The sequence below is a fragment of the Lissotriton helveticus genome, chromosome 4_1 (genome assembly GCF_964261635.1).
Source record: "Lissotriton helveticus chromosome 4_1, aLisHel1.1, whole genome shotgun sequence".
NCBI lineage: Eukaryota > Metazoa > Chordata > Amphibia > Caudata > Salamandridae > Lissotriton > Lissotriton helveticus.
The window spans coordinates 904,288,684-904,315,179 of NC_136063.1; positions in this window are offsets into that span (position 1 = coordinate 904,288,684).

A 26,496-nucleotide genomic window follows, 5' to 3' on the forward strand; every position below is an offset into this window, starting at 1 on the left:
AGATCCAAATTGGATCCCCTGTTGAGGATTACTCTACCTCCTCCCCACTCCCTTCCTCCTCTGGTGAACCTCCCTGCTTGATTGAACCTAACACGCCTTCAACCCAGTCTATGTCCAGGCGACTAACTTCCTTGAATCTTATCATACCCAACCCACTCTTTCTGTCCTCGCCCTCATCCCATCTACCACACACAACACCTATCACCTGCTATCCACCACCGGCTCCACTTCCCTCCTTAACAGAGATTCGACAAGAGCACACTGCTTCATGCTCTCCCTTTAACCTTCTCAATTCCAACTTGGTCCCTGCAGTGACCACTCACCGACCCCCTCCGGAACTACCCACACAACCCTTATCCAACCACCAAAAACCAGATTGGGCCGCTCGTCTTGATGAGATCTTGTGTCAACTGCATCTTCTCACAAAATAACTCAGAGACTGGAGGCCATTGCTTTCGAACATCTCTCCTTTTCTAAGAAAACTTAGCACGTTAGGGATCCAACCTAGTGTCCTTATTGACAGAATTGCTGCCCCTGTCACACACACTTTTCCCCTTCATCCCTCCCAAATGCCTCCTCTAACCTAAGCATGGGCGTAAAATCCGTTACGCTCGCGGATTTTTCGTATTTTCTGAGAATCCGCAATCCGCGAACTCTCGCGGATGCGGCGAGAATACGCAAAATCCGCGCGAAGCGGATTTTTTGTTTGTGTTCGCACTGCTCGCGCTGCTCGCGGTCCGCGGCGCGGGCAGGAACAATCTCGCACTAGCGAAAGTACAAAAATTAGTAAAGGAAGTGGCCCAGTCTCCAACTTCCTGTTCCTGTCCAGCAAGCTCCTCCCATAGGGGTGGGGTGAAGGAAGTGCCCCAGTCTCCAACTTCCTGTTCCTGTCCAGTAAGCTCCTCCATTTCCTGGCCACTTTGATTTCGATCTTGACTGGGAAGGATTACTTTTTGTGGTTGCTGCTGGATATTTGGATTTGAGGCCTTTTGGATTACTTTTGGATTCGAAATTTGATTTCACAAAGAAGTAAGTTGATGTTGTTTGTTTGTGGTGATTTATGTGTGTGTTGCTTTTTTTTTGACTTTTTGGGGGGAAAATCTGCAAGTTCGCGAGCTGAGGATGTTTTTGCTTGTGTTCGCACTGCTCGTGTCCCGCGCAGCAACAATCTCGCACTCGCGAAATTGTAAAAATTACAATTCTGCTGCACATGAATAGAAAACCACCAGGCTTATTTATGGGTGCATGCATGATACAACTGTTTTGTTGATTTTTTTTTTAACATGATTCTGGCCAGGGCATGGATGGCATTGGATTGTGCTGATTTTTGAGTGTTTTAGGACTTTTTGGGGTGGTGTTGGGGGCTTGCTATGTGGGTGGGGGCCATTTTATTGTCTGGTCCCGTGTGGGTGGGGGTCTAGGGGCCATTTGTAAGCCAGTTTGTGTGCTTTGTGCCATAGGCCTGCACCCACTGTGCTCTGATGTCATCCATTATGCCCAGGGGGGCCCAGAATCGGTCTGTTCGCGGTTTTTGCGGGTTTTTGCCACGTTCGCACCGTGAAGCAACAATCTCGCACTCGCGAAATTGTAAAAATTGCAATTTTGCACCGGAAAACCACCAGCAGGCAGCATAAGCCTTCTGAAAATGGATGGATGGCATTGGATTGTGGTGATTTGATTTGTGTTGTGTTTTTTGACTTTTTGGAGTAGGGGTTGGGTGCTGGCTATGTTGGTGGTGGCCATTTTGAGGCATGGTCCTGGCCATGTGGATGGGGGGGTCAAGCGGCCATTTTGAAGGCAGGCAGTGAGCTTTGAGACATAGGCCTGCACCCATTGTGCCTTGCTTTCACCCATTGTGCCCAGGCGGAGTCAGGGGTACATGAAAGTACAACCCTCTGTGTGTTTGCTCTCTTGGATCAATGTTAAATTCCTGTTTCCCAAAAAATTAGCAAATCCTAATTTTGAAATTTCCATATTGTGTGGTGGTGTGCAGTGTGCACGTGTGTATTCATAAATGCCTACTTGCAAACTGTTTATTCAAGCGCTACATATGCAACATTTATATTTACTGATGTTCCTCTGTCTTCGTTTGCGTTTAGGTGCACAAAACTCCGCATCATCGTTGAGCATCAGTGCCAGGAAGAAGTGCTGCTGCGGCCTGTTGTTCCGACATCTGAAGAAGATGGCCCCAAAAAGAGGTGCCCGTAGGTCCTCTTGCAATAAAGATGTCTCTACTAAGGAGAAGAAGAAGCAAGTGGCACCACTTACCAAGGAGACTGGTGGCTCAACCAATACATTTTTTGGGCAACAACAACAAAAAAAAGAAAGGCCCACCATGAGTGCTGCACAGGTAGCCTGTTTAGTTGTTGAATCACCAACGACCAGTGATGTTGGTTCCTCGCAAGAAAGTAGCAGCACACCATCAACACAGGTTGTAACTCATCTCACAAGTACTATTCAACAACCAAAGCCGCAACAACAACTGCATGGGCTACTAGTACAAGCAGAAGTACATGCGCAAGGAGCTGTCCAAGAAGGAGCTGTCCGAGAAGGAGCTGTCCGAGAAGGAGCTGTCCGAGAAGGAGCTGTCCGAGAAGGAGCTGTCCGAGAAGGAGAAGGCCGAGAAGGAGAAGGCCGAGAAGGAGAAGGCCGAGAAGGAGAAGCGTGACCCTGGCGACGTGCCACTGGTAGCACCACCAACGCAGTCAAGTAGTACCACAAGTTCAACAAAACCTACAGCTCCCATATTTTCTCCCCAGAGGGGGACTCCATCCAGCTCGACTCCCTCAAGTAAGGTTGCTGCAATAATTGCACAACCCAGTAGATGTCTGCAAGGCTCATCCACCACTGCTTCATCTGGCATTGGCAGCAGTATCACCTCATGCGGCAAAACCAGAAGTTTCCAGTCCCCAGTTTGGAACTTTTTTAGTGTCCATGAAAAATATGATAACATAGCCGTTTGTTGCATTTGTAAGACTAGCGTTAGCCGTGGTAAGACTGGTACCAACTATGGAACCGGAGGCCAGATAGGTCATCTTGAAAGAAAGCACGCTGTCGAATGGTTTCTGCACCTAGCAAACGTCAAGGGAAAGCGATCCCAAAGGGCAAGTGGCCAAAATATACCCATAGTAGGTGTTTCATCTGAAGATGATGGGGAGGTAGAAGAAGCGTCAGACATGTGTCCGGTTGTACCCAGTACCCCTGGCAGCACCACACCCTCCGTAACACATAGCAGGCACACTGAGAGTCTGGGAGACACACCAATGCGGAAAATGTCAACACTGATCAGAAGTGGGTCGAAGAAGGCATCAGCATCATCCCGTAAATTTGTCCAGCGCACCATTTCAGCCATGTTCTCCTCAGATGCGCAATTTCAACGCAACCACCCAACTGTACGCCTCTATAACACTAAGCTGGCAAAAATGCTAGCGGTGGACCTTCTCCCTTTTTCGTTTGTCGAAGGTGTGGGTTTCCTTGAACTCGTGGCAACATTGGCCCCTAAATGGAAGGTTCCTAGCCGGTACTATTTTGCCAGGGTTGCTGTTCCAGCACTACACAAAGAGGTGCTTGAGTTGGTGGGGGCAGCTTTGCAGAAGAGTGCTGTTCACACTATACACCTGACAACAGACATGTGGACCAGTTGCCAAGCCCTTGATTACATGTGCATCACTGCACACTGGGTCTCTTTTTCAGGGGTTATAAAACAGATAAATGCAGGTGGTGACTTGATCGAGATTTTTAAGGGTGCTCGTAAACATGCAACATTAGCCATGTTTGGCATGGAGAAAAGTCATACTGCAGTCAACATTTTGGCTGACTTTAACAAAAAGGTCTTGCAATGGCTGCGCCCAAGACATTGCAAGGTTGGTTATGTTTCTACAGATAATGGCAGTAATGTAGTTAAGGCCATGGCGGACGGTTTCTATTTCAGAGTGCCGTGTTTGGCGCACTGTATCAACCTTGTTGTGCTAAATTTTTTGAAAAAAGAACTTGCAGTCGACAAAACACTGACCATCTGCAGAAGAATATGCACACATTTCAACCATTCTTTTAAGGCCCGGAAGGAGCTGAGGCGCAAGCAAAATGAACGTAGAATGTCAGTGAAAGCACTTATCCAGGAGGTGGCAACACGTTGGAACTCAACCTTCTACATGCTTGAGCGTCTGCATGAGCTGTTTCCAGTAGTCAATGAGTATTTCTACAACCTGGGTGGTGATACGACAGAAATGATGCTAGCGGTGGAGCAATGGCAGCTAGTTAAAAGCCTGACAGACATGCTTCGGCCTTTTGAGGTCTTCACGCGTGACGTCAGCAGGGAGGACTGTTCTTTGAGCAAAGCTATCCCACTGTTGCTGAAGCTCGAGCACCAAGTCAAGGTGGTGTCTTCACAATTAGAGGACGTTGGAAAGAACGAAGCACATGAGTTGGCGCAGAGATTATTACAACGCCTAGTTAGCAATGAACGGCTTGTAAATATCAAGAAACAACAGCACTACATTTGTGCTACTATTCTGGATCCACGTTACAAAAAGCCATTGTTTGGCAAAGTAATAATTCCTTTTCAAACATCGGATGTTACAGAGTACAAAGGTTGGCTAGCTCAGTCAGCCATTCGTTTTGAAAGAGAGCGGAAGGAAACTGTAGGAGAAGACAGTACTACTAGTGAATCAGCAGGCCATCAGGCGTCCCAAAAAAGCCCTTCTGCATCTGTGCCTGTGGCAGAAGTGAGTGACTTTCCCTCTGAGCCGTTAACCACACCAGCAACCGTATCATCTGCACCAGGCGCATGCGATATGTCAGAAGCGAGTTGGCTAACTCAGCTAGGGTTTCCTGGTCCTAGAAAAGACACAGAAGTGCAAAGTACAGGAATCCGGGAGGACATTCTTTCAATGGTGCAGGCCTATCTGGATGACTCAACAGAGGTCAATATTACTGAGGACCCATTGGCGTATTGGCATGGGAAAAGAAAAATATGGCGAGAGCTCACCAACCTGGCTATCAATTACTTGTCTTGCCCACTCGCAAGCGTGTCCTCAGAACGTGTTTTTAGTTCTGCTGGTGGCATTGTGACTTCCAAAAGGTCCCGCCTCTTGCCCGCAAATGTGGAGCGGGTTACCTTGATAAAGATGAACCAGCACTTCATACCACCAGATTACAGAGTACGAGAATGCACGCAGGAAGAAGAGGACACCGCCCTACCTGAGGAAAGTTCTCCTCAGTTACCAGAAGTAACCCCGACTGATGATTTAGCAGAGTATGAGGACGAGTTCTGCTTCCCTGACAGCGAGTTCTGAAAATGACTCAATCATTCATTAATTGTAAATAGTCCTCCTTATTCACTTTTATTCCTGTGTGTCTGTCTTTCTTTAGCAAGTGCTTCATCACATTCCCAACAAAACTGTAATCAACCAATAAAACAACAAGCCCATCAACAGAACTGTCTTGATTTTGATGCCGCAGCATTCCTCAGGTTCACAACAGTTAGTTGACAAGAACTCAGTCCTGGTCGTCTATCCTGAGTCCTCCTCCTCCAGACTCACCCTATCCATTACCCATAATGCTGATGCCTGGATTCTGCACAATGAAGAAACTTACGTTGACGAGTCCCCTAACGCCTTAGGACACTGTGAATTCCAGGTGGAGCCAGCCCTCAAACACAAATTACAGGTAGGATAAGCGTTTGGATGGGAGGTAGTATAATGGAGTGTTCGGAAAGGCGAGAGAGTGACAGTGGTACTGGTAGTAAAGTCCTAGGGCTCTTGAATTAACAAACTCTGTGACAGGCATTTACTTTGGAAAACATTTGGCCTATTGCACGTGAACGTTTAGGCGTTTTCATTGCTCGCTTGCCTGTCTTAGGGGTGCTGTCTGTGGGGCTTCTAGGTTTTTGTGGTGTGTGAGCACCGCTGCCACATTTCTAATGTTGATTGCTTTTGTTTTGCAGAAAATCCACGCCGGGAAACTCCAGTTGTGGCCCTGCTGCAGAACGCTTTAGGACTCTGTGAATTCCAGGTGGAGCCAGCCCTCAAACACAAATTACAGGTAAGATAAGCGTTTGGATGGGAGATAGTATAATGGAGTGTTCGGAGAGGCGAGAGAGTGACAGTGGTACTGGTAGTAAAGTCCTAGGGCTCTTGAATTAACAAACTCTGTGACAGGCATTTACTTTGGAAAACATTTGGCCTATTGCACGTGAACGTTTAGGCGTTATCATTGCTCGCTTGCCTGTCTTAGGGGTGCTGTCTGTGGGGCTTCTAGATTTTTGTGGTGTGTGAGCACCGCTGCCACATTTCTAATGTTGATTGCTTTTGTTTTGCAGAAAATCCACGCCGGGAAACTCCAGTTGTGGCCCTGCTGCAGAACGCTTTAGGACTCTGTGAATTCCAGGTGGAGCCAGCCCTCAAACACAAATTACAGGTAAGATAAGCGTTTGGATGGGAGGTAGTATAATGGAGTGTTCGGAGAGGCGAGAGAGTGACAGTGGTACTGGTAGTAAAGTCCTAGGGCTCTTGAATTAACAAACTCTGTGACAGGCATTTACTTTGGAAAACATTTGGCCTATTGCACGTGAACGTTTAGGCGTTTTCATTGCTCGCTTGCCTGTCTTAGGGGTGCTGTCTGTGGGGCTTCTAGGTTTTTGTGGTGTGTGAGCACCGCTGCCACATTTCTAATGTTGATTGCTTTTGTTTTGCAGAAAATCCACGCCGGGAAACTCCAGTTGTGGCCCTGCTGCAGAACGCTTTAGGACTCTGTGAATTCCAGGTGGAGCCAGCCCTCAAACACAAATTACAGGTAAGATAAGCGTTTGGATGGGAGGTAGTATAATGGAGTGTTCGGAGAGGCGAGAGAGTGACAGTGGTACTGGTAGTAAAGTCCTAGGGCTCTTGAATTAACAAACTCTGTGACAGGCATTTACTTTGGAAAACATTTGGCCTATTGCACGTGAACGTTTAGGCGTTATCATTGCTCGCTTGCCTGTCTTAGGGGTGCTGTCTGTGGGGCTTCTAGGTTTTTGTGGTGTGTGAGCACCGCTGCCACATTTCTAATGTTGATTGCTTTTGTTTTGCAGAAAATCCACGCCGGGAAACTCCAGTTGTGGCCCTGCTGCAGAACGCTTTAGGACTCTGTGAATTCCAGGTGGAGCCAGCCCTCAAACACAAATTACAGGTAAGATAAGCGTTTGGATGGGAGGTAGTATAATGGAGTGTTCGGAGAGGCGAGAGAGTGACAGTGGTACTGGCAGCAAAGTCCTAGGGCTCTTGAATTAACAAACTCTGTGACAGGCATTTACTTAGGAAAACATTTGGCCTATTGCACGTGAACGTGTAGGCGTTATTATTGCTCGCTTGCCTGTCTCAGGGGTGCTGTCTGTGGGGCTTCTAGGTTTTAGGGTTGTGTGAGCACCGCTGCCACATTTCTAATGTTGATTGCTTTTAATTTGCAGAAAATCCACGCCGGGAAACTCCAGTTGTGGCCCTGCTGCAGAACGCTTTAGGAGTGGGACTCTGTGAATTCCAGGTGGAGCCAGCCCTCAAACACAAATTACAGGTAAGATAAGCGTTTGGATGGGAGGTAGTATAATGGAGTATTCGGAGAGGCGAGAGAGTGACAGTGGTACTAGCAGCAAAGTCCTAGGGCTCAAGAATTATCAAACTCTGTGACAGGCATTTACTTAGGAAAACATTTGGCCTATTGCACGTGAACCAACACGATGACAGTGTTCAGTTAAATGAAATTACTGCAAAACCACCACCCACCCAGCTCAAAAGTAGTAAAAAAACAGGTATGCTCAGATAAAGTTTGAAAAAGTATATTTATATCCCTAACAAAATAATCTCCCGCAAGACCCTCCCTAACCCCAACAAATAAATAGTCCTCAAAAGTCCCCAAAAAACCCAACTCCCAATTCCCACCCCCCAAAAGTCTCAAAAAAAGGGGCAAGGGACACTCTAGGGATGCAAGCTGTTAAGTTTGGCCTCCAGGGCATCATGCTTTAGGGCCAGGGCATCATACTTTTCTTGGAGGATGGCTTGATCTAGGCGGAGGCCCTCCACCACATTCTGATATTTGTGCCATTTCTGGACCTCCGCCTCTAGGTCGGACACTCTGCGGAGTGCACGGCGCAAGCGACCTTTAACAGTGCTGCGAGGTGCAGCTTTTGCTGCTCGGCGGTGGCGTCTTCCGGCACGGCTCCGGTTCGCTGGAGCACTGTGCTTACCGGCAGAACGTGGGGTAACAGAGGAGGATGTAGATGATGTTAGGTTTGATGCACTGGAGTGCGTGTCATCCCCCTCCAGTTCCACCAGTCGCCGATATTCGGCAACAGTTGCTTCCAGCCTCCGTTGCCGGGCCAGTACAGCCAGCATACTCCTCGTTGGTTTGGAGGTTTTAGTATTGCCAACTATATGAAGAAAGAAAGACATAATCTGTAACCAATGCTCTTTAAGAATATGATTAACACAAAATGATTCAGCAGGAAGTTGTGTCACAGTACAACTAGCAACTAGCCAGGGCAGTACAAAACTATTCAGGCCAGTATCATGGGCGTCCGCAGGGAGGGGCGCTTGAATCACCATTTCCCTTCCCACAACTCACTTGTATCCTTGGTTTGGTGCTCTTTCATATGAAAGAGATCTGGCAGAAGTGAGTGATTTTTCCTCTGAGCCGTTAACCACACCAGCAACCGTATCATCTGCACCAGGCCCAGGCGATATGTCTGTTTCCCTCCCTCTCTCTCTCTCTCTCTCTCTCTCTGTCTCCCTCTTTCTGTCTCCCTTTGTCTCCCTCTACCTCGCTGTCTCTCTCTCTCTGTCTCCCTCCCTCACCCTCCCTCTGGCTCCCTCCCTCTCTCTCTCTCCTTCTGTCTTCCTCTCTCTCTGTCTCTGCCTCTATCTGTCTGTCGGTCCCAGCCTGCTGTAATTACCATATTGTAATTTGTCACTGGGCCACCACTGAATACACATCATATCGTATCTAAGAGTCAGATAGTACCTCCATGATCCAGCTTACCTGTACTCGCCACCGCCACCGTCTCCTTCCTCACAGTCTGTACTTCTTGCTCTTGGTCCGACTCCTCTAGCGCCGCCTCCTCCCCAGATTGACCCTCGGACTCCGAGTCAATGATGACCACCACATCCGAGCTGGCCCCGCCACCAGATGTTCCACCTACAAAGTAGATTTAAGAATGTTAGATTACACCACTCCACTAGTATTTGGTCTATGAATGAAAAAATGTGAAAACAACAGAAAAATTAATTGACTGTCTACTCTAGTCTAAAGTAAAAATGTCCCTCCTTCCAGGGAAAGCTGTTGTCTTGCTTCATTTTTTTGTCACAATTGTTGAATGCTTGCTTAATTTTAACACACACTATTTTTCTCTGAACAGACAGAAACTGGACTTCTAAGGACAAGAGGAACATCAACTTGAAACCAGGTGAAAGCTCGGCTCGACCACAAGAAATGTGTACCAATCCAGTACTCATCAACTCAGCACCAAGCACTTTTCCATTTCCAACTAACTTTATTTTAATATATGTGTTTACTTAAACTTTTAATAAAGCTTTTAAACTTGAATTGACTCTGTGGTTTTTAGTCCTCCAGAGAGTCCAGACTAGAGTGACTGAGCGAAAAGTTTTGCAATTTTTGCAAGGAGGAATCTGTGCTGCTGACACTACCAGGTTTACTTTATTTATAGTGTGCCAAACACGCCACTCTGAAATATTATTACTCTGGTCTTTGGTGTCCATAGTTCGGTTTGTGGAGAATTGTCCCTGCAACAGTAGGATTATTGATTTTGCTCCTATCTAAACACTATTTCGAAACAATTAAATTAGGAATGCTTGGACAACAATAGGTCCTCTATAGTTAAATGAAAACTTACTGGGGCCAGCAAAGGAGCACTCGCCGCCCTGGCCTGCATCCTCCTCCTTTGGAGCCACTGCTGCATCAGATTTTTCGGTCCGCTTGCCCCTGGGCGGACCTGATGTACAACATGAAAGAAATAACAGAAAACATTGATGATTGCTGCTTGCCGATGTCCTTGTCAACCAAATCAAACATTTAGAAAGAACAAGAACCTACTATTTCATCCAAAAAGAGGGCTACAAAGGAAGGACTGCACCTGAGCCTCTACTCTAGGGGCAGATTTACAAGCCCCTTGCAGCTCTTTTGCTCCATTCTTGCGTCAATTTTGTGACGCAGCGCCACAACAAGAGAGGCGCCATGGTGTGGCGTATATTAACAACGTGACGCATATGGGAGATGCATCCCATTCTAAAACCCTGCGCCATTAGGGAGCATTCCATCGCAAGGGAGGGCGTTCCTGCGCAGGAACGCATGCTAAAAGTGGTTAAGGGGAATATATAAAATTTCAATCAGTCATTTAGGACAATGATGCGTCACTGAAACCCTGCGCCTGCATGAAGCAGACTAACGGCTTGACGCAGCATTGCTGGAGCTGCGCCATCGTTGCAACGCAACTCCATCAATGAGCCGCCTTTACGGCACCGATGCGTAACGCTTCGGTGACGTTTTGGGACCATGGTGTGCCGCATTGTAAATACGGCGCACCATGGGTGGTGCTGGCGTGCCGCACACTTTGCAGGGATGCGCAGGTAATTGCTAATCTGACACTTAGGGGCATACTTACGAGTTCTGAGCTGGACACCTCCAGATGTGCACCAGAACAAATGCGTAACGCAAAACTAACCTTGCGTCACGGCAGATGCGCCGCTATTACAATGCGGCAAACCCTGGCGCAAGGGTAGGCAGATGCGTGACGCATCTCGTGACGAAATAGGGGCGCATCTCTAGAGTCGCGTCGCGGGCGCGATGCAACTATAGCAGTGCTCAGGGCTGCCCAATAATACTCAACATACCGCACCAGTCCTTACGCCTCCTTCAAGCAAGCAGGCATAAAGAATTGACATAGCAGCGTCGCGGAAGTGCCTGCGTTAAATCTTGTAGATTTCACGCAGGCACTTTTGCGAGGCACATATCTGCCTGACCGGCACCCCCCACCCCCCACCCCCCCCCCCCCCTGCGTGGGAACGCACCCATTGTGGCGCAGGCCCAGGCCTTCACGTGGCGCATCTCCTTAGATGCATCACGTTGTACATGACTCGCAGGGATGCGCCACGTTTACGTCGCTGTGCGTCAGGTAAGACAGTGTAAACGTGGAACAAGGGGCTTGTAAATCTGCCCCTTTGTGTCTAGCATTACGCAGTTCTGTAAAATACACTCATACATTACTCAGCCCAATTAAATGAACCCAAAATAGAAAACAAATAAGCAGTGGCACCGGCACAGAGAAGGAGAACAGTGCACCTGAAATGCACAGAAGATTTTGAAATAGTAATTTACCTCTCCTATCAATGTAATCACCAGCAGCATTATTGCTCTTTGTAAAAAAGTTAAAGCAAACATTTGCAATATAACACAGCCACATAGAGCAGGAGAAAAAACAGAGTAGTGAGTAATGAAAAAATTGCTACTACTACTCACCAAGCCCGGGGACCTCCACTCCCAGCACGTCTAGCAGGTCACGCTCTCGGTCCAGGATGTCGGTCCAGCGGTGGGTCACCTGATTGTAGGTGCGCTGGACCCCCGTGATCTTAAAAAGGGCCCGGCACACCTGCCCCCACCGCTTCCGTCGCTCCTGGCTGTTGGTGTAACCAGCAGCGATCCTGCCGCCTGCCGCGATGGTCCTGGGGAGACGGCGCTGCACATAAAAAACAAGTGCGCCCACCTCCTCAGGGCTGAAGATCTCCCGGGGCACCACCATTTCCGCCCTCAAGCGACCACACGGGAGCCGGGCACGGGCTGCGGTGCCCGTCTTGGGCAGCTTGACAGCTGTCTTGACCATGTTCTGGGCAGGTGTTAGCAGTAAAGAAGAGAAAAAATGAAAAAGAATAAGAGTAGGGAAGAAGGAAATAAAAGTTTAAAAAAGTAGTTCAAAAGTAAACAAAAGTAGCCTAAAACACAAAAATATAGATCTAGAAAAATAGAGGGATAGAAAATAAGTTAAATAGATCAACAAAATATTAAAACAAGCAAAGGATGGCAGAGATATACAAAGGATAGAAACACCATACCCAGACACATAGGAATGAATGAAAAACAAGATGGCGGCCCGATCACGTGCGCGTAAGTAAGTTCGCACGCGATTTCTCTCGCGAACTCGTGCAAACTTGTATTCGCAAGGCGTGAGTCGCGCGAGATTACACATAGCGGGCGGAAACGGAAATACGTCACGCAAACAAAATGGCGGCGCCCATACTCAACCTTGAGGTAACTCGCACGAGTTCGCGGCCTCCACGGGCCAGTTCGCACTACGACGCGCCCCGCGAATAGGGCGAAATTACCGAAAAACGAGTTTTGCAAAAGCAAAACGAACGAGCAGGTGCAAAAGTTCGAGCTCATCATTTGTAACCATTTACCAGGCTGTAGTGCTTCCTGAAGGGGTCCTCCAGAATCCGGTTGCCTACTTGCAACTATTGTGTGACCCTGCTCTGACAGTCACAGAATAGTTACAAGTATGCCATTGCATCCTGTTAAAAAAAATTATTTACATTGCATTTGCAACAAAAAGGAAAGGGAGCAGACAAGCAGGTGCCAACCTTCATTAATGTCAGTTGGGGCAGGGCAGGTGTTGTTGTTTGCAAAACTTAAAACACTTAGCAGGTGTTTGTTCACTCAGTGGTCAATCAGAGGGTGTTGTGATGACACTGAGGGTGGCATGGGTGTGCCAGCCAGAGGGTGGCATGGGTGAACCAGAGTGCCAGTGTTGACAGAGGATGGCAGTGCTTTGTTTTGCCCCAATAATGTACACTGGTGAACTAGAGGGTGATGTGATGACACAGAGGGTGACATGGGTGAGCCAGAGGGTGGCATGGGTGACCAAAGAGAGTGCCAGTGGTGACAGAGGGTGGCAGTGATGAAGAAATCTTAGCAAACAGGCTGGGCACGTAGAAACAACAAGTTCGCAAAACTGGCGACCCGACAAGTAAGTTCGCAATTTGCGAAATTGTACAAAACCCTCGCGAACTTGCAGAAACCCGTGCGAACACACACATCCCCAAACAATACGCAAATCCGCGAGAATTCGCGGATTTCGCGTATTTTCGCAATCCGCGAATCCGCAAAATCCGCCCATGCTTACTCTAACCCCCCTTAAGGATTATCTGTCAACAAGTGAGATCCTTGATCTAATTGTATCTTATTCCCTCCCTCTAGGCTCTGACAAGTCTCTACAGGGTCAAATCCAAACTATCGACACTAACCCTGACAGAGAACCTGTCTACAATCTCAGAACTATAAATAGCGAAAACCTCAATCAGGTTGACATCCTCAAGACTCCTACTGCCCAATTCACTGGCCAACTGAAATGCGTACTTCTCAACTGCAGATCAGCTAGTAAACATGCACCGATATCTATGATCTCATCCTAACTAACAAACCGGATGTCATTATCTTCACAGAAACCTGGCTAAATTGCTCTTCCTAGCTACCCTTGACCTTCTAGGCCCACTGAGTTATGATATAAGTTGTATGGACAGATCCTTGAAACAGGGTGGAGGAATAGCCTGTAGACACAGAAGCACACTCTCGATCTCACAATCAGAACCCCCAACTCTGATCTCCTGCAAATATCTATGCATCACCATATTGTGCAAAACCCGCTCAGTCTACAAGTTACATACATTCTTTAAACCCCCGTTAGACTGCCCATTGCTGGAACCCCTGCTAGTTTCTCACCAGAGAGTGGGTCATCAATCAAATACACAAGGGACAAGCTGCTGGCACTTAACAAAAAGGTTAGAAATCCTGAATGCCCTCTATTAAACCTCCAGAGCGAGCCCACGCAATGCCACCAATGCAAACTTCAACTGTTTTTTACTAGGGTCAAAAACAGTGCAGTAGTCACCCTGCGCAAACATCCACTACCAGGAGCCGCTACGGTGTTACTGGGTATGCTCATTATTGCACTGTCCTCACTCAAACACTGTACTGAATTTGCAGAGATGGTGCTTACTTATAAGCTTGATCTGGCGTTTGAAACTGAAACTTGGGCGGATGAGTTTGCCGGCCCAGAACTAGGTTTAGCAATACCAGCAGGCTACTCAATTTTTAGATCAGATCGAGCAGACAAGCGGGGAGTCAGGCTTGCAATTATTTTCAGAGATGACTAACTGGTCTCAGGATCTGCAGCAGGCAGCTTCCAAGATTGCAAAGTACTATCCTTCCGAATCATGCTAAGTGAAAACCACACAAGTTAAGGGCATCTTCCTATACAGACCGCCTAGGTCAAAGTCTACCTTTTTGAACGCCATTAGCCTGTTTGTAGAATCCGGTATTGAAGCAACTGACTTTACTGTGCTAGGCGATTTTAATTACCATCTTTAAAAACAGGATGACCATGATACATCCACATTAGTTGACACAATGACTAGCTTCTCCTTGAGACAGAGAGTTGAACATGCTACCCATGGCGCAAGACACAGCTTAGATGGCATTTTCACCTCAAATTCATCCTTGACGGTTGATGAAGTGTTGCCGGTACCATGGTCAGACCATAAAGTCATAAGGTTCTCATTAAGAATTGATCAGTACTCCCTGGGACAGCAAACTCACTCGTCCCCTACAAAGCTCTAGAATTGGGGAACATCGATCCAGGCACTTTACAAATATCCCTTTCCTGCTCAAAGCCAGATCTTAATACCAATTGCAATACTGCTGCTCACAGGCTCTCTACCTGGATCAAAACGGCAGTAGACCCACCAGCACTGACTAAGACCTTTCCTTCCAGGTGGAAAAATCCCTTTGAATCATGGTTTTCCTCCATATTAAGAGTTCAGAAACAAGTCTGTAGAAGGATAGAGAGGCAGTGGAGAACAAATTGCGATCCCACGCTAAAATCACAATATGCTCATTCACTGTCGAACTATAAAAAATGATAATAGATGAGAAAAGTAAATACTTCTCAACAAAAATAATTACAAGCAAGTAACTCCAACAGGGAGTTTTTTGCTACAGTTAAAAGCCCAATCAGATCCCCTGAGCCAACAAGGCTGGAAAGTGGTGCTGAGTTCTGTAACGTATTGGCTCAGTTTTTTCATCCATGGATTATGATGAAATAACATCTGAGAACTCTGGAGCAGGCACTGCTCCTCCCCCTTGGTATGTGTTTACGTCTTTCTCCCCCCTTTCCACAGAGCAGATCATCCAGATGGTAAATTCTTCCAATTCAGGGGCCCCTTCCGACCCCTGTCCTCCTAAAATATTACGCCTGGTACCAGATGCGATAATTCATTCAGACACTTTACCTGATGCCTGAGAAATCACATTGATTCTTCCACTCCTAAAAAAAGTCCAACCTTGAACCAGCAGATCCTAGTAGCTATAGACTTATTGCCAGACTACCCTTCCCGGCCAAGGTACTGGAAAAAATATTAAACATACAGCTCACAGCATTCATCTCTGCCTCGGACCTCCTAGACCCCTCACATTATGGATTCCAGGAGGGGCATAGCACTAAGACATCCCTGGTCATGCAGAAGAAGTGAGAGCGATACTAGACGCGGGGGGGTAAGGCCTCCTTGATCCTGTTAGATCTATTGGTGGCCTTTGACACAGTGAAAGATAAAATATTAGCCAACAGGCTCTCTGGCATGGGAATCAGAGACTCATCCCTTAATTTATTGACATAATTTCTCTCAGACATATTTCAGTCAGTAAAGTCGGGTGTATTTGCATCTGAGCAATTTAAACTCCCTTGCGAGGTGCCACAGTGTTCGGCCCTGAGCCCTACGCCTCTTTAATCTCTACGTGTCTCAGATAGCAACAATCATCAACCGCCATGGCTTCTCAGTGGTATCCTACGCGGATGGCACCCAGTTTGTTGTCTCGGTGTCAAGCAACGTCGAAGAAACTGTGGCCCGCTTCAATATCTCCATGACACAGTTAAACCAGTGGATGTCGTTGAACTGCCTAAAACTTAATGGTGGAAAAACGGAGGTCCTATTGTTGGGTACAGATACCTCCCTCTAGTCACCCAGATGGTGGCCGTCCTGTCTAGGGCATTTTCCTGTTCCAGTGCAGAAGGTGAAAAACGTAGGTTTCAACTTAGATGACAAACTAACTTTTAAGAAACATATCAACATACTAGCCTCCTCTATCTTTTTCATTATAAAAATGATTCGAAGGTCTGTCCTTTTATCCCGTGCGATTCTCTAAAAACACAGGTAACAGCTATAGTGCTGTCCAGACTGGATTTTGGTAATGCCTTGTACATACGTAAATGAGGCAGCCCGACTACTGCTGGACATCCCCTGGTCCCTTCCAGTCTCCCACTGCCTTAGAACTCTGCACTGGCTCCCAGTAGAAAATAGGATCAAGTTCAAATCCCAATGCCTAGCTTTTATGACCCTGCATGACGCTGGTCCTCAATTTCTGAGGAAGCATCTGATCTGGTATGCGCCTTCCAGAAATCTAAGATCGGCTCATAATAAACTCTTACAAACCACACGGGTCAAGAAAGCATGATGGGGTGGAAGAAGCATTTGTTAGGATGGTTAAAACAAGGAACCCAGTTCCAGCCAGCATAAAGAATAGCCCTCCACTGTCAGTGTTTAGGAAATCATTAAAAACTGCCTCTTTGCCAATTAATTAGCTCATTACAGTTCCTTTGGCAATCTACTGAACTTGACGGTATAAGCGCCTAGATGCCCTAGGGCAATCGTGCGCTATATAAAAGCCTAAATCAAATAAAATCACAATATTCCCTTCATTGAGCACCTAATGGAAATCATCTCTCCCAATGACAACCCTCTGGTGTACTAAATCTTCCTGGGAGACTTTAACCTACACTGGTCTAACTCTAATGATCACATAGTGAAATTTCTCAAATACTTCCTTTTGGATGAAGAACTGAAACAATTCTGTGATATCTCAACTCACAACAATGGTGAAACTCTGGACCTCATAATAGCCAAAGGACACACCATCACACTGGACTCCATTACCCTATGCAATTGGTCGGACCACTACTGCATCCTCTTCTTCATCGACAGGAAAGTGACGGTGAAGGGGGTCCAGCCCATGAAAATGAAGCAATGGAAAAGGAACCTCCAAAATATAAACACTGAAGAACTAGCTACCCATTGTAAAAATGCCTTGTCTTCTAAAGCAGTCTTGAAGGATGTTTATAGCCTCACAAATTTTTATAATTCCTCTATTTCTTGTGTTATGGATGCTACAGCCCCTTTACAATATAGACATGCCTCCCACAAAGTTTCCAAACCTTAATTCAACTCCTACCTAAACTCGGAACGCCATAAACTGAGGGCTGCTGAAAGATCATGGAGATCCATACCATCCACCAAACATTTAAGTGTTCTAAGAGCCATCAGGAATTCTTACAACAGAAAAAATCAAATCTTCAAAAGCCGACTTCTTCAGATTCCAACTTAACCAAGCTAAAAACTGCCCTAAGAAACTTTTTGAACTCATTAAGCAACAATTGGTCAAGGCACCCAACTACCAAGACCTTGGTGACGGCTCTCCTTCCTGTGATGATTTAGCCACCCTCTTCTCCGGAAAACTAACAGCATCAATATAGACATTGAATCAAAGAGGGCTCTTCTCCCAATGTATGAAACCATGGCCCCACTTACCCACCAAGAGCCACTCATCTCCCCTAGTTTAAGCTTCAAGAACAATGCATTTTGGCACACCTTTACTCAACTCAGCGTAAATGACATGTACAACAGTCTTCGTGCAATCAATCCATCTAACCACTTCAGCAACCCTCTTCCACCTACCATCTTCAAGGAAATAAAAGCCTCCAACCTCCCCTTATGGTCTGAGATCATCAATGCTTCACTAGTGCAAGGGACGATCCCCGACTGTCTAAAAGCATCACAGGTATGCCCCAGTCTATAAAAATAATAATGCAGACAGCTCAAATCTGAACAACTTCTATCCCATTTCCAACATCCTGCCTCTGGCGAAACTTCTTGAAAAATGCGTGTTAATTCAACTCACACATCGAGAAATTCCTATTGTTCGATCATCATCAATCTGGTTTCCGGAAAGGGCACAGCACCAAATCTGTACTCACGCACATCATGGATGACATTTTAAAGACCCTAGACCATAATGAATCTTGCTTATTGATCCTCCTTGACTTATCTTCTGCCTTCAAGACTGTGTACCATATCAAACTACTATCTGCTCTGGAACACAAGATGGGCTTATCAGGGTTGGTATTGAATTGGTTCACTTCCTTCCTTCAAAACAGATCTCAAAGAATCAAGATATATCAATCTTTTTCTCTGCCCAGTACAGTAAATATGGGGGTTTGACAGGGGTCCGCCCTATCACCCATACTCTTGGAACTGTTAGCAAATGCCTTGAACACCACAAACATTATTTTTCATGTGTATACCGATGACACTCAACTTTATCTGAAAATCACCTCCCTAGAAGACATCATCTCACTTAACTCAATCCTGATGAACACTCAAAACTGGCTCACTGACAACTACATCATGCTCAATACATCCACATCCAATTCTGAATTCCTTCTCATCACTCCCCCTACACATTCCCAAGATTGACCTTTGGATGAAACACCTCACAGCCTTCAACTGCTCCTCCCACATTATTGATTCAGCTAAATCCCTCAGAATCAGGGTAGACGTGAACTTGAATATGGAGAACCATATCAGCAATGCAGTCAAGGGAGTTAAACATCAGTTGAGTACACTAAGGAATCTCAAACCATTCCTTCCACAGAAAGACGTCAAATTGGCGGAACAAGCTCTAGTTTTGCCAAGACTAGACTACGTTAGTTCCATGCAATGTGGTCTCCCCAAACAGATCCTGGCCCCACTAAGGGTTTGCCTTAATGCCGCAGCTAGATTGATTACTGGGACAAAAAGAAAAGAACACATATCCCTAGCCCTAAAATCCCTAAACTGGTTACTATACGAGGCAAGAATACAGTAAAAATCACCTGCATGATGCACAAAGCCCTTCATTTCAACACCCCCATCTGTCTAGCTCAAAAACTAGAAGTGTCAGTGAGCAGCAGAGCATCACGAAGTGCAAGTACAATGCTCCTGAAACCACAGATTTTCCACAAAAAGAGATTGAGTAACAGAGCCTTCTCTGGAACAGAAAGACATCCTAATGCTCCAGTTCCTGCCCTAATAGGCCTTGGCTCCTAGACTCAATTACTGCCCTCTATTCGGTCATCTTGATTGACTTTTGACATGGTTATATACCTGGGAATAACATTGTTAGCATACGTTGTACATACATATCTTCAAATGTTCCACACCCATTGCTGTATTAGTCCCACCCTTATTTGAAGAGTTCCGATACCTACAGGAGTCTTGCATTCACCTTGCATAATTATATAACAAATGTGTTGCTTCCCAATACTGTATCCCTCTTAACCAAAATTGTGAAGTGCTCTGATACCCGTAAGGGTCAAAACATTATATAAATAGGTACAGAGTAAGGAGATTCAGCCATTTGTGCTGCCTAGCCTTACTCAACATTTATGATGCCACTTAAAGTCCCCCAATGTGGCTTTGCTTGGCTTCAAAAATCAGACTCAGAGCTTTCATCATACATGTACCACTTTGTGTGGTGCAAATGTTAAACAAGGCTCTCAGAAATATGCCCCCTTGTGCTTATGTAAGGCAGGCATTGAGTCTAATAACTTGCACAAAAACAAATAATATCAAACACAATAAGATGATAAAAGAAGTGGTGAATATTTTCATACACTCACCCCCAAGAACACGTCTGTGCATACCCTGGCCACTTAGGGTCAACATAGCAAACACAATAGGGTGATGTACGGGGTGCTGAAACTTATCAGACACTCACCCCCAGTCACAGATCTGAGCTCAATTCATCATCGTTCTTCCGCTCACTAAGCCACCTCAGTTTGGACTCAGCCATATGCAAATAAGTCTTGACCCTGTTCCTCATGGGAACAGTCCAGCCTGAACTGCCAGGCCGGGTCCTTCCTGGACAGTAAAAAAGCACCCTTGGACCAGTGTCAGGGTGTTACCCCTCATCAGCTAGGCTAGCTTGAATCAAGTGGGAAAGTGAGCAAGCGTCCCACATCTGGGCATACCCTGGCCACATAGGGAAAACATAGCAAGCACAATAAGATGATAGACAGAGTGCTGAAACTTTCCATATACTCACCCCCAGTCACAGATCTGGGCCTAATACATCATCGTTCTTCTGCTCACTAAGCCACCCCAATTTTGGACCCAGTCATATGCAAATCCTCATGGGAACAGTAAGGGCAGACCCTCCTGGAGTACCTTTTGAGGAATGAGTTTTAGGGAATATTGGAATTTAAGATCCTTGGAGAGTTAGGCTCGATATATGGCCTCATCAATAGAGTTAGGCATATATCAAATATCATCACAATTTGTTATTTGGGAATGACTCTATAGGTGGTTTAGACTTAATGGAAGAATACACATGGTCAGCCTGCCCTTTTATAACATGTTGAATATTTTGTCCAACCAAAATGTCTGATCCCACTCTAAACAAGAATGCTAATAAATATCAACAAGGATGACAAATTGTATAAGATTCTTGATGCAGTGCCATTGAGGATAACTTAGCTATTCTCAGCAATACCTTGCTTATGCTTAGAGAGGAAATATGATGTGGATTAAAGAATGTTGTAAGTAAGACATTCTTGACTTAGAAGAGCAATTATTTGCACACCATAATATTGTATGGGATGTGTTGTCACTTCTATCAGGTAAATTAGCATATCCAATTACAATTCAAACGAATCGTAATCATGGAGGCTTTTCTTGGTTGGGAAGTGGTGTGACGTTTCATAAATTGATAATGAGAGTATCAAGAATGAAGATTTTTCAGATCTAGAGAGATCTGTTTTAATATCAAATGCCTCCCACCATGATGTCAAAATACCTCCAATCGATATATTAAGTTATGAAGGGACTAACAGCGTTAAGACCTGAAGAAATGCAAATATTATAGGCAGACAAAATTCTAAAATGATTTATTACTCATCTACCCATATATATATAATATAGGGCTAATAAAAAAATGCCCAAATCAGGGAAATTAAAAAACATGTGAAAAAGAGAGAATTTGAATGCAGCAGAGCAAGAGAGAAATCAATTGAAGTTAATTCAACTATTACTGGCTCGTGTTGTGTATAGGCATGATAAAGTCATCCTTTTCTGTTCTGATCACCCCTTTTTTTTGACTGATACTAGTAGTGACTGACTGAATGTGCCATGGGTTTGGCTAACCAGGCCCGGGGCCAGTGCGCTATGTAATAGCTATGTAGTAATTAGCTTTATTTACAATTTGGCAAGCCAACCTACCTGTAAGCCAGCTAGTATATGGTAGAGCATGTAGGTTTAGAGTCTCAGTAGATTTATTGCACTTAAGTGTGCACTACTAAGCTGCCTGCTGTCATTTTAAATGACAGCCATGCCTTACAGGCAGCTTTTAAAATAAAGGTAAATGCAAATTCATCTTTTGAATTAAAGGTACACCCAAAGTCTTAAACTACCTTGTTCTTACAAATAATCCCCTAGGTGCCCCAGGGACAGGGTGCCTTGTAACTATAAGGCGGTTGTTTGTCTTCATGAGGACAACTACACATGGGTCTGTTAGGGTAGCTAAGAACAATTGACAGTCCCGATTAGCGTTGATAGGGGGGTCCGACAGGGCTGTGTATTGGCTCCCACTCTCTGTTTTCTTTTTATAAATGGAGTTGCACAGTATCTTACTGATATTCCTGCTGATGCACCTACTTTTGTGGGAGCCAAGACGACAACTTTACTGTTTGCTGATGATTTAATTATAGTCTCCAAGACCCCTAGAGGTCTGCAACTGTTTTTAGATCGCTTCGAGGCCTTTTGTGCAATGAGAGGCTTAGAGGTTAATACCTCAAAGACCAAACTCCTAATGCTGAATCACCACAACTCATTTAAAGGCAAGTTGACACTGGGTGGGATTCCCCTGGAGAGAGTGACCACCTTTGATTATTTGGGTGTCACTCTCTCTGAAAATTTGACCTGGGAGCACCATGTAACGCAGCAGACTCTTCAGCAAAGGTAGATCACTGGGGTCTTGATTAAAGAGCATAGGACCTCCCAAAGCAAACCAGTAGCAGCCCCACTCCAGATTAATGATCACAAGGTAGTGGGCTCATCATTGTATGGGGCTGAACTTTGGTGCTTTGAAAAATTGGACGTCCTTCTTGTGACTGAGAACAAATTGTTGAGAGCCTTATGCCAACTTCCCCAAAGAACCCCTCTTCACCCACTAAGACTGAATATGGGTAAATCCTTAATCATTGACAAAGCTAAGCTACGCCCCCCACTCTTTTGGTTGCCTCTAAAATCCACTCCTGAGCTTCTCCCATATGCTGCTGCTCTTGTTGAAGTTAGTGCTCTTGACTGTTTTAAGAAAATTGGTTGGCTCTCTAAGGTGAAGTCCCTGTGCTCTACAATAGGGCTGGGGAGTTCATGGCACTCAAGAGATCCAGGACTATTGCCTAGTAAAGATCTTATTAAGACATAATATTGGAATTGAGTGGCACCGACTTCTGTTTCCTACTCGTCTTGGGGCCTCTTTACATTGGTTTTTATGGAATTCAAACTAACAGCAGTCTATGAACAATATCTGGAGGCCACTACGATCCCACAGGGTAGGAAGATTTATATGCATTTAGTTTTGTCTCCCTTCCGATGAATACCTTCACAGCCTCCAGGCATCAGCCCTCCCCTACAATGCAGTTTTGTCCAGGTTGTCTCTTTGCAATTGAGTCAGTTAGCCATATTTTCTATGTGTGTCCCATTCCAAGAGAACTAAATGGATATCCCCTGTCTGTAGTAGGCTTGGCACTCATTGCCACCAAGAAGAGTTGCACATTTTAAAATCCAACTCTAGTCTCCTACTTGCCTGGGCAGTTACCAAGTTTCTCAGTAATTAGAAGGTCTGTATTGAAAATGTAATTGCTTCCGATCTTTTAATTAATTGTTTGTCTTATTTTAATTAACTATATGTCTCTTAGCTTTGACTATAGAGCCATTTTAGCACTGTGAACTCATGGCAGACCAGGCTGAGCAGATCCATCGTGGCATAGGCTCTTGCTGTCACAGTTCTAACCACTTGGAAAGTCATTTTAATTGGTTATATCAATGTCTAGGAAAATCAATTGAGTTGAAACTTGATGATTTGTAGGTAATGAATTTTGAAATGCTTTTATCTTGCTGCCTTGTACTGTATGCACTTGCACTTTTATGGTCGTAATGACTGAAATTGCGTTTTATGATTGATTGATATATGCAGGGGTATTATAAAATATGTTTTGTATGCCTTGGTGAGGGAAAAACTGCCAATTCTATTTTTCCCCATTGTCGCATAATGGCTCCATATGCTAAAATGGGAGTACTTTAATAAAGTATAACTATTGTAAGGAAGGAGCAACAATACTTCAAGGTATCAAAATGATACTTAGAATAAATCCAACAACTTGCCATTAATAGATTTATTATAACTATTGCAGAATAGAAGTTTGAAAAAACGTATTTTTCTGATGAGCCAAAATCCATACTTCTTGTAGCCTTATTTGATTGGCCAATCTCTGCCAGGTTGAGCTAAGCTGCCTTGATGAGGTGTGAAGTGGCCTGACAAGAGACAGAGAACATCCTGTGGGAGGAGAACTGCAGCTTCAGAGCAAAAGGCAGGATGGGGGCGGAGTAGCCAAACTGGTCTTCAAAGAGGGAATGACAGTTTAGGCCAGCACAGGCTCACCCTCGCAACCTACAGCCCCCCTGCCCAGCCAGACAGGATCCCCTGTAATTAGATTCAGAGGGGCTGAAAGGGGAGTGTTAGGGATGGCTTAGTCAGATCTTAACTTCCAGGAGAGAGTTTCTCCAATTTGGGTTTTGGAGGAATACTGCTTCCTGGGTCAAGAATATGCCACACTTTGGATGAAGGGCTCATACCTGAGGGTGACACCCTGCACCCCATTGGTCAGGGGTGCCCCCTTGCTTGTCACCGAGGAACTGTGAAGAAATATGGGAGTATTAGCCAGCAACTAAGATCCCTGCCTGAAACAAGAATGACTGCTCTGCTGGAACCCTGATCTGCACCCCAAGGATTCCACTTGTTGCATAATAAGGAACTACATCCCTAAGGACTATGCTTGGCTTCACAAAGATTAAGGAGTGGACTCCCTGAAGGCAACAGGTTAACAGAGGTCGACCTGCATCATCTCCACTAAGAAGGACCTATCTGGAGTGCATCTAGTGGACTTTTAAGGATTTGGCCCGGTGTGTTGTGGGAAACATAGCCCCAACATTCCAAAGACCATCTCAGAACTTCTAGACCCTTGGATTGGTGTTTTCAACACTTTGAACCCTTAAGAAGAACTTCAGGAAGAGCTTGTAGAAGTTTGAAATAGTTTAGAGCAACTTTTGTAAAAATCTCCATAAGTGGACTGATCCGTCGTCGAGAGTCAAGCCACTGACGTCGAACCGCGACCCAGCCTGGATTTCATGTTCTCCAGCTGAAAGCTCGAAGCCCCAGCTGTGCTATCAATGAGACTTCCAGGAGTTGACGAGCAATTGCGCTGGACCAATCTGACGAAGTCGTTGCAAATCTGGCCTGATGAAGTGCCTTTCTCGACGATGAGAGAGTAAATGTATCCGACCCGTACTCAATAGCAGTTGGCCTCAAACTTTGACTTTGTTCCGGTCAAACACAACCAGATGTCCCAAGTTGGCGGTTTTGGTTTTAAGGCACTAGAACGTGTTTCTTCTGTAAAAATTCATATCTTAGGTTCCACACATTGGATTTTTGTTGTTTTGTTGTCTATTTGTTCAGGAAAATATAACCTATTTCATAAGATGGTGTTGGATTTTATTGTGGGTTTTTTCCTAATTATTTAATGTATGTTTTTTAAAATGCTTTACTCACCTGTCTCCTAAGTTAAGCCTATTTGCTTGTTGCCAGCTACCAAGGGTCGAGCAAGGGAATACTTTATTGAGACCTTGACTGGATGTTATCTTGTGAGGGTGGCCTTATTAATCGCAGTAGGTCCCTGCCTACACCTACCAATAAACCTTTTTCCAACAATACGGTGCAACCTAATGGACACCATTTACCAGTAAGATGTGAGAGTTATCAATTAAACCGAGGGAAATGTGTAAGTAACAAAGTGGATAGTAATGCCTGTAGTAGTATTTATACCCACTATTAGAAAAATATTCCTGTGCATTATTTAATTGAAAGAAAATGTTAGCTTTGGTAAAGAATCATCAAACATTATCAGGTGGTATTTCATTGGATATGCGCTAGGAAGAGGCAAAGTATAGGAAAGGGTTTATGAGGGCTATAAGTGACATAGTGATTTTAACATCTGAACAAATTAAAGTTTATAAATGTGGTATATTCAAGGAAATAATTGAATCTAATGGTCATTTATCCGAGGATTGCCTATTGATGGCATGCAAAGTACCTAGTGTGGGCAGACTTTTAAATACTACTTGACCCCATTTTGCCAGCCCAAAATGTGGCAATACAGTAGCAGCTTGTAGTATTCTTAATGTCTTTAACATGTTCCTGATGTTCTGATGTGACATCACACTAGTGGTTCTAAGCTAGCCAGGAGCTTTAGAATGTATCCTTTCAAATGGACCAAGCTGTTACCTGAATGGGCTGTGGTTTGGATGAGTCTCTTTCCTTGGACTAAACCTACTTCTTATCAACTTTATACTGTGTCCTGACTTATCCTTCAACTGAACATGGATATTACACTGGCGTAGTCGGCAGCTAAAGGGAAGAGAGACTCAACAACATCAACTGGTTTCCTTTTACTCAACCTCAAGGTACTGTACAGTTTCTTCATCATTTTACGTGTCATGATTGCACCAGCGGCTGAGAGACTGGGCACACAGTTGCCATTATTAATGCAGTGATAGTACCAGCGGCTGAAATTAAATTTGAGCAGTGGTGTGCCAGTTTAACAATTGTCTGGCTTTGTTTGAGATTGGCTCTATTTCAACTGTGAGCAGCAGTTTTCCAGCTTAATAGTGTCTTCGTTTTTACAGTTGTGTGCTGATTCAAGAAAAGCTCTCACTGAGACATTCCTTTATTTGAGATTCAAAATGGGGTCTCTTTTTACTGAGTGCAGTTTTCTATTTGTTCATGTCTGAGTTGACACTTGCTCTTTTAAATGTGCACTTCAGTTACGGAGCCATGGAGCAACAAAACAAATACCACAGCTATTTCAAGAGTGTTGATTGCTGTTTTTAATGCGCACCACAACCATTCAAATTTGAACAGTCACGAAGCAGTGTACTGCAGCTACTTCAAATGTGTTGCTTTCTCTTTTTTTTAACAACGTTATACCATTTGAAGGAGTGTACCACAGCTACTTCAAGTGTGTCACTTTCCCATCGTAAT